A 9,389-nucleotide genomic window follows, 5' to 3' on the forward strand; every position below is an offset into this window, starting at 1 on the left:
TTGGTAAAACATTAATTACTTGCCCATTTTTATTAACCATTAATGCTTCCTTAAATTCAACGTACTTGTAACTACTTTCAAAAAAATATGATTCTGTGGAAGCAGTATGTTTACTTAAACCACATAAAACTTGATTATAATTATTGGAAATAATGTCATCCTTACATGTATTAGCGCAACTTAAACATACTTCTGTTTTTTCTCTTAATAAGGCTAATGTATTTCTTAAGATGATTATGTATTTGTCCCCAGCGTGTATACATCATTTAATTATTCGTTCTGCTCGTATTCTTTTTTCTTCTATTCGTGATCTTTCAATATTGTTTAAAAGAATTTTAACATATATCTCCATCGATTGCAAAAGTCCAATTTTATCTAATAAATTGCACGTGTCGGCTTTTCGTTTTGCTGCACGTTTTATAACTTCATTTTCTTCATTATCATATTATTATTTATTTTTTGATCTATATCTGATGTTGTTTTCCAGCTTCATTTTTTCTTTGTATACGTTTTTGACGTGCATCTACTTTTTTATATTCCACCACGCTTAAAGATGTAACATTTTTTGGAATGCCACAAGTACAATCTTGTGGAAAATGTTCAATTATTCCGTGTAGAAAAAAACCCGCGATCATGTCAATCTGATCTGTACAAATATGATTTAATGTTAGACGGATTAAACAAATGATGTGAGAGAGTGACACTGAAGCTTGAATATTAGAATGCAATTCACAAAATCCACGCTCCGCACGTAAAGGCGATGTCAGAAGTACATACATTGTATAAATTAGGAGAACCAGGCTCAACGATTATCAACGTACTAATGATGATTCAACATTATTCCTCGGCATTTATCCATACCTTTGTCTAACTTTCAAACGAACCTTACAAATTTTAGATCTATTAACGCCTTTAAACATTGTAAACGTTTTTTCATTACGAAATTATTAAGGATCGAGCTCTCTGACGCCTACTCACATATCAGAGCTGCGCACATTCAGATTTACAAAATTTCTCAGTCTTTATATCGTTACATTCCTATGTCGGTTTGTAACTCTTTTTTCACAAGACAACACAGATCATTATACTCTTTTTTTATTAGTCAACATGAGAAACTAGATAAGAAATTCAATCGTTTGCTGTTTGAACAAACCAGTGATACTAAAGACATTAAACCAATCCAATACTTTTATATACCTTCTCCCCAGACAATTACCACAGATCATATACAATATAAGTTTTCTTTCGAACCATTCAACAATCTAGAAAATGCTAATTGCCATGACTATGAAGTCAAGGTCGATCCGTGTGCCTTTGAAGAGAGACCACAGACCTCCTTGCAACTTAATGATAAATGGTTTGTGAATTTGTCTTCCACTCCTGTCCCTAAAGACGTTCAAAGTCTTTTACAATTGGGTGATAATTTCAGCCTTCCTGTGTCCAACAAAGAAAAACTGATTATGGATTTTATCAAAAATATCGAAAGCAGTCTTTTGAAACTCCCTTCTGCAGCACAATTGACCATTAGAAACCGATCCATAAACATCATCAACAACCTTTCCAATTATTCTTTTCCCAAATCTGAATTTAATAGACATATAATGCAACTAATCTCCACTTCCAAAAAATTTTTTAAACAAAATGACAATATAATTGTGACAAGAGCTGATAAGGGAAATATTACGGTTGCCCTTGACAAAGATAAATATTTCAATAAAGTAGAAGAACTACTTAAAGATACTAACACCTACATCATTGTCAAAAAAGATCCAATCAAAAAACTCACCACATGCTTGCGAGACTTACTATCAAGATGGAAGAATTCACGATTCATATCTCCTTCCACTTATAGATCATTGTATTGCAGCGATGGTACATTACCGAGGGCATACAGACTCCCCAAAATTCATAAACAAAACTGTCCTTTTCGTTTAATCGTCTCTTGTATCAATAGCCCATTATACAACTTAGCTTCATTCATACATCGCATTATGCTCAAAAGTTTTCCCACCGCACACAGTCATGTCACTGTCGTAACCCGACCAATTTCTCAATATAATGGACATTTATAGGACATTAATACTTATTACCCAGACAGCACAAGGATGTCCTTAGGACGTCCAAAGGGCATCCAGGACATACATGTAGGATATCCTGAGGATATCCTATTTTAATCCTCGGATCTCCTCTGGATGTCCTGAGGAAGAATAAATGATAGCCGTACACTAGCCTCTAGAGAATCCAGGGAGATCCTGTGGAACACCTTAAGGATTTCTATAGGATATGTTAGGGATATTTTTCACACGTTAAAAAGAACAAATTCTAAAATTTAAATATAAATTAAGATTGCGTTCTGTTATTTACTGCCAATACTAAAAATCTAATACTAAAAATAGTTCACGTTCTTTAATATTTGAGGTTTTCGTGCTGTACATAAATATTTTAGGTTTGGCTTCCGGGTTTAAGTCGTGTAATATTTTCAAAACAATCCAATATCTGAATTCCCTATGTTGGGATTGCATCAGAAAAATTGAACTGATAAAAAATAATTATATTTTTAATTTCCTGTTAGTTGCTCTTTACAAGCTTTATATAATTCTTTGAGTCGTGTAATATTTTCAAAACAATCCAATATCTGAATTCCCTATGTTGGGATTGCATCAGAAATTGAACTGATAAAAAATAATTATATTTTTAATTTCCTGTTAGTTGCTCTTTGCAAGCTTTATATAATTCTCATGACCAAATCTCAAATACGAGTTTGCGCTTCGCATAGCGGTAAACAAACTAACTAGCGGTTGAATACTATTTTTTGTAAGGTTTTTGGAATGTTGCGCATAGTAACATTTCTCATAAATTATTAAATAAATAATAATTTTGAATATGTGAAAATGTGCGCATCAAATTCAATTATTAATATTAAACGAAATTAATGTTAACAATTAATTGCACATGTATATGTCCTCTGGAAATCCAAAGGACATTCAATATAATAGACAGGGCAGATATCCTACAGACATCCAGGGGTTATCCAGGGGACATTTATAGGACATTAATACTTATTACCCAGACAGCACAAGGATGTCCTTAGGACGTTCAAAGGGCATCCAGGACATACATGTAGGATATCCTGAGGATATCCTATTTTAATCCTCGGATCTCCTCTGGATGTCCTGAGGAAGAGTAAATGATAGCCGTACACTAGCCTCTGGAGAATCCAGGGAGATCCTGTGGAACATCCTAAGGATTTCTATGGGATATGTTAGGGATATTCTCCGTACGTTTCAGGGAGCAAATTCTGAAAATTGTGTCCTGTTATTTATTACCAGTACTGAAAATCTAATATTGAAAATAGTTCACGTTCTTTGATATTTGAGACTTTTGTACTCTACATGAATATTAAGTTTGGCCTCTGGGTTTGAGTCGTGTCAATTCTTTATTTGATTTCTAAGTTTCGTGAACATTTCAGTTTACTTCATCAAGAAAAAAGTATCAGGTTGTTTTTCCTGATGAAGTGAAATGTTTACGAAACAAGAATCAAATGAAGAATTAATGCGGCACAAATTCGGAAGTCAAAGTTAGCCAAACCTAAAATTCACTTTATATATACTATAGATTTTCAATACTGGTAATAAAGAAATGTAATCTGAACTATGTGTTCTTGTACTGCTTAATATTTGCAAACTAATCATGTAAGATGATCTAAGCACTTAGTACATTAAATGGAAGACACTGACTGCAGTGAAAAATAATTGATTGAAAAGATGTCGAATTCTATTGGACATATTTGATGTTTAATCGACTTTTTTCAATTATTTCTCACTGGGGAATTTTTTTTCCTACATTACCTCCGTTTTTTTTTATTTAACATATTAAATAATGTGTCATCTTACATGTAGTTAGTTTCAAAATATTAGACAATAAGAATGCATACCTAAATTTTTTAAAAATATTTTGTTATATATCACTTTAGAATATTTATTCAAAACACAAAATTACAAAAACAAACTATTTTGTATTGTGTTACATCTGAACTTTTTTTTATTGTTTTTAAATCATATTGAATAATTACAAACAAATTATATTAATTTATTAATTATGTTAATTATGTGTAAAAATTACAAGTACTTGTAATTTACAGAAAACAAAATTTGATAGAAAACGGCTCAGTAATAATAAACTTATATCTTTAACTTATATCCTTTAAGTAAGTTTATTTGCATAAAAAAAATAAGTTTTTTTTGTGCAAATAAATTTATGCGAAAAAACTTAAAATTATACTTAAACTTAAAGTTAAACTTTAAACTAAAATTAAAAGAAACGTATATAAGAATTTTTCTATTAAATTACAGCATAACTGATATATAAAATATGTGAACGCTTTCAACATTTACACTAAATTTATATTCACAAAATAGAGAAAAAAATAAATGTACGTTATCCTTTTACTTTGTATTTAAAAACTTATGCAAATTTTAAAATATGAATTTTAAATAAAAAGTAAGACAAATTAAGAGGAACTTCTCTAATTAATTTGATTAGTTACTAATATATTTTAGTTACTATTAGTTACTAATATATTTAATTAGTTACTAATTAATCTAATTAAACTAATATATAAAATATATGAACACTATCGTGACATAATTTATAAAAAATAAAATTGTACTTAACTCTCGTAAGAATAAACAGACTAGTAATTGCAAACAAATTAAGATTACTTTCCAGATAATGACACAAATCGACGTAAGTATCGAAGTAGGTATTTCTATTTTTGTTTCATATACAATCAAAGTAACAAAGGCAAAATGACTTTTGTATCAATTTGTCGCTAACTAGAAAGCAACCTGAGTAAACTTGTAACTATAAGAACATTTAAGCAAATTTGTTTGCATTTGAAATAAAAAAAGAAGTAAGTTTTTTTGTTTTATGCAAATAAACTTATGAAAATTAAACAAATGAAAATTAAAACAAATTTATAGGAATTATTCTATCCAATCATATTTTAACTGATAGAAAATATCTTATAATATAAAGATTCATTAATATTTTTAGAAAACAATGAAATTGCACTTGACTTTTATAAAAATACATTTAAAAAAATGTAATTATGGATAATTTCATTTTTGTAAGTGATATATAAAATAAACTTTACAATACTAGCAATTACCTCTCTGAAATACAAGTATTCAACATTAAATATTATCTCTCAACTAGGAGCAGCTTCGTTATGTTCTTCATATACAGCTTCTACAATACAATTCTCATTACATATCGACGTAAACATTCAAATTTTGTTTTTCTATTAGATAATTCCGATAATTCTAACTTAATCACATTCTAATCACAGAAAAAAACAATAAATTATGAGATGACTACAAATTTAGCAAAAAACTGATATTTAGTACAAAAAGATATAAAAATCTTTCTTGCACGTAAAATAATAGAAAAAATAACAGTAAATATTTTTGTGATTTGTTTCGTTTTACAAGGAACAATCTGTTGATCTGCACGCATAAAATGTCTCAACTCGCACAAATTCGTTTAGTCCATTTTGGTTTTGATTGTATGATATTAATAAGCTTGATATGCCTACTCTGGAATGTTAATATATCACTTCTCTCTTTCAATATTCATCATATGAAACATATATAATAATTTATACATTTGTGTCATCCGTCCTATAAAAAATAATTTAAAAAAAATTAATTAATAACTTATTTAATAAATATCGTGCATTTACTTAGAAAATTTGTAAAAACTTACTTGTTTTTTTTACATAACGTTCATTCGCATGTCGTAACCAAGATTTAATTGGTTCGGAAATACAATGATCTGTTGCTTCCGCAAACCGAATTCGTATAACGCCTAAAAAATAAAATAAATTTTATTTATGAATAAATATTGTTTATATCGTGTATATTCAAATACTTAATTATTTACTCACTAAATACAATTTTTCGTAGCTGTAAATCATAAAATATTCGTTTCTTTTTTCCTCCAACATAACTAAATGTAGCAGCTAACTTATCCGACATTAGTATTCGTAAAAGATTAAAAGTGGTTCCTTTAACATTATTTCCCCCAGTACGTGATAGCTGCTTAATCTATAAAAATGAAAATATGTAAGAAAGATCCCAATAAGTAAAATGTTTGCCGGTAGATTGGCAAAAATTCAGTCAAAACTTGGCAACAGATTCGGTGCCATCTATGTCCACATTAAACTCGTTTTCTAACAACAGTTTGTTGAAATAATTTGAGATTCGCGGCAGATCGTGTGTGCTCGATTTCTGCGGCTAATCTGCCGTATTTTGTTATCAGATTCTGTTACATTTCTATTAACATTTTGCTAACTAAATTTGTATCAGACACTTGACAAAATCTGTTTCCATAGATTTGACTATCAGGGATATAATTCTATATTTAATCAAATTTTTTAGAATACACTTACCAATTCTTTGCGATTAATAGTATTATCAATTCACGATTTTTCTAATTTTTCCAGGTCTTCAATATTATCAATTGGGAAGTTATCCATTAAACATTGTTCTGTCATTTCTTTTTCCAAAATTTCCTCATGCAAAAAACATTTATCAAGTTTCTGTAACATGATATCAAATCTATTGTTCAAAAGTCTTCCTTGTTCTTCTAATAAAGATATTTTGAATCCTATATCTGTCAGTTTTCTTATTACATAACGTTGAAAATTAGAGCTTGCTAAAAATATAAAATAAAATTACTGAAATATAAAATTAATAAAACAAAATTATTAAAACAGATTCATTAATTAAATTTGGCACTTACATGAACTATTATCGTTTTTAATTTTGTAACATTTGTCAGGAGATTCGTCATCAGATATAATTTGTACATTTGTATCAAGTATTGCTACAAAAGATCTCCAAATATATTAAATATATAAAATATTTAAGAAAGTCTGTTAATATATTTTTAAAAATATAATATCCTTATTATAATTATTTTAATCCATTTCGGCAATAAGTTTTAGAAAGTTTAATATTAATCTAACACATATGCGAGCGACTAATTTTATAATTTCGACCATTCTTAACATACACATTTATTGATTTATATATATTGATTTTGATTTTATTTTTCTTATCCTATAATTAAATATACTTTTATATTGTATTAACCAGTCAGAACCCTAATGTTAACGATAAAACATTTGCCTCGCCACTCTGACTGATGTCCTCCATATTAATGTAACACCCGCGAACTAAAACACGCACTCTCACTCACACAAATTGTTTTATTTTCTTTTTCTAACAGATATTTTGTAATAACCAGTCAGAAATTCAATATTAATAATAGAATCTTGCCTCATTATTCTGACTGATGTCCTCCGTACGATTGTAAGAACCGCGAACAACCAAACACACACACACACACACACACAAACACACACACACATACGCATATTAAAATATTAAAATATATAATGTATACCAAAGTAGCTTAATTTATTATGAATAAATTTATATTCTAATTTAAATCCAATCTTTATTAACCCCTCTACCCCTCTCGTCAAAAGATCGCACCTGGTCCCATCCCGCGTAATAGAGATTAAATTCTCTTACCAAAAAGGGACCGCCGAGCGAACTTCTGAAAACCAGAGTAATAGCGACCCTAACGGTCGTTTACCTGATTTTCGGACCGTCAAGTTCATTCGACCCGATTCTAACGCTTCGAGACGTTTGACTTCGGGATCATAAAGATAGTGGTTGCGCCCTTCCACTGACTCATCCTTGAGCGCTCTCCGCATTACATGTACACGGTTTACGCTTGTGTGTGTATCCCCACCATTACGGAGTCGTGTTGCTCGCGTTTCAATTCTGGCATCACTGGACCAGATCCCATCCTGCGACCCGACTTTTGACACCGACCTGACCAGTACCTAATACCTTTCGGGGCCAAAGTTTCGCTTGGCTCTGCCGGGTTTCGCCGGCTCTCTCTACCTTCGGGCTGAGGTTTCGCTCACCCCTGTCGGGTTTCGCCGACTCCTGTCACCACTCCTCGGGCTAAGGTTTCGCTTAGCCCTGTCGGGTTTCGCCGGCTCCTAGTACCTGTCCGGGCTGAGGTTTCGCTCAGCTCCACCAGGTTTCGCCGGTTTCCGTTGCCAAGGCAGGCCCCGACGTGACACTCGGTCCTGCCCGCAATACTTAGCCACCTAATCTGACATTAGCTCATAAGTGCATGTACATACCGCGCTGTAGATATTCGCCGCATGATAGAGATAAGTCCGCTAGTTATATCCGCTGTAGTAATAAGCCTGCTAGTCTTAAGCCTGCTAGTAATAAGACCTGTTCGTAATAAGTCCGCTAGTTATAACCACGCCATAGTACTAAGCCTGCTAGTAATAAGACTTGTTAATAATAAGTGCGCTAGTTCTAACCGCGCCGTAGTCGCGTGTAAATAAAACCGTTGACGACTGCACGCCGCACCTATCTTGCGCTTCTCGCCGCTTTGCGCCAATCGCTTTGCGTCTCCGCTTTGCGCCCCGCACCCTGATACCCGCGACACCGCTCAATGCATGACATTACCCGGCCCTGCACGCTGTATCTATCTATCTTTCTTTAAATAAACTATCTTTTCGTTTCAATCTGTGTTCTCGTAAGCTTGAGTCTCCCCTCCTCTCGAACCCGGACACCGACAAGCCGATCCAAGCGTCGAGCGAGGTGACCGCGTTACAACTTTGTTGAGCTTATTTTGTTCATATTCAATGTATCTGCGAATAATTTGTTCTAATGGTTTATCTGGTGTTTTTAATAATTTTTATAACGTTTGTAAGTAATTTTTATATTTAAAAGAACTAAAATAATCTAATGTTCCAAACTTTTTTACATCTTGTACTATATGAATAAGTCCATGTATATTATGTGAAACATTATGTACACCATATAATAACTTGAATGATGATACAAAATGTTGAAGAAGATCGTGAGCATAATCAATAAAGTCTTGTAACTTTGAGGAACATAATATCCTAATTGCCACATGTAGCACTAAAAAATGGTCATATAAATTCTTTTGAAGAAAAGATTTGAAAACTATAGGGCCAATGTATAGTAGCAAATTTCGAAATTCTGTAGCCTTCCATAGTTTCACTAAAATAAGTGATCTTGGTTTACGTGCAAATTCGCATGGCAACTATGCTACATTTAGTGATAAACTATCCAGCTTATTATTCTGCAGACAAACATGGTATTTCAACCAACAGCCAATTAGAAGAACAAGGAGAACTATTCGGAAACAAGGAGAAAATTTATGTTAATACAAGAAGAATTATTGTTATTGTAAGAAAAGTTTATGTTATTACAAGAAAATTTAAAAGAACAGGTAAAAAAAAATATATATATACAGGGTGT

General features: G+C 31.5%; 1 pseudogene; it reads right to left on the reverse strand.

The window, feature by feature from the left end:
- Positions 1–4,378: 4,378 nt before the first annotated feature.
- Positions 4,379–6,910, reverse strand: LOC115241684 (annotated as a pseudogene).
- Positions 6,911–9,389: the final 2,479 nt, after the last annotated feature.

Source organism: Formica exsecta, unplaced genomic scaffold, assembly GCF_003651465.1.
Source record: "Formica exsecta isolate Colony F162 unplaced genomic scaffold, ASM365146v1 scaffold503, whole genome shotgun sequence".
Lineage (NCBI taxonomy): Eukaryota > Metazoa > Arthropoda > Insecta > Hymenoptera > Formicidae > Formica > Formica exsecta.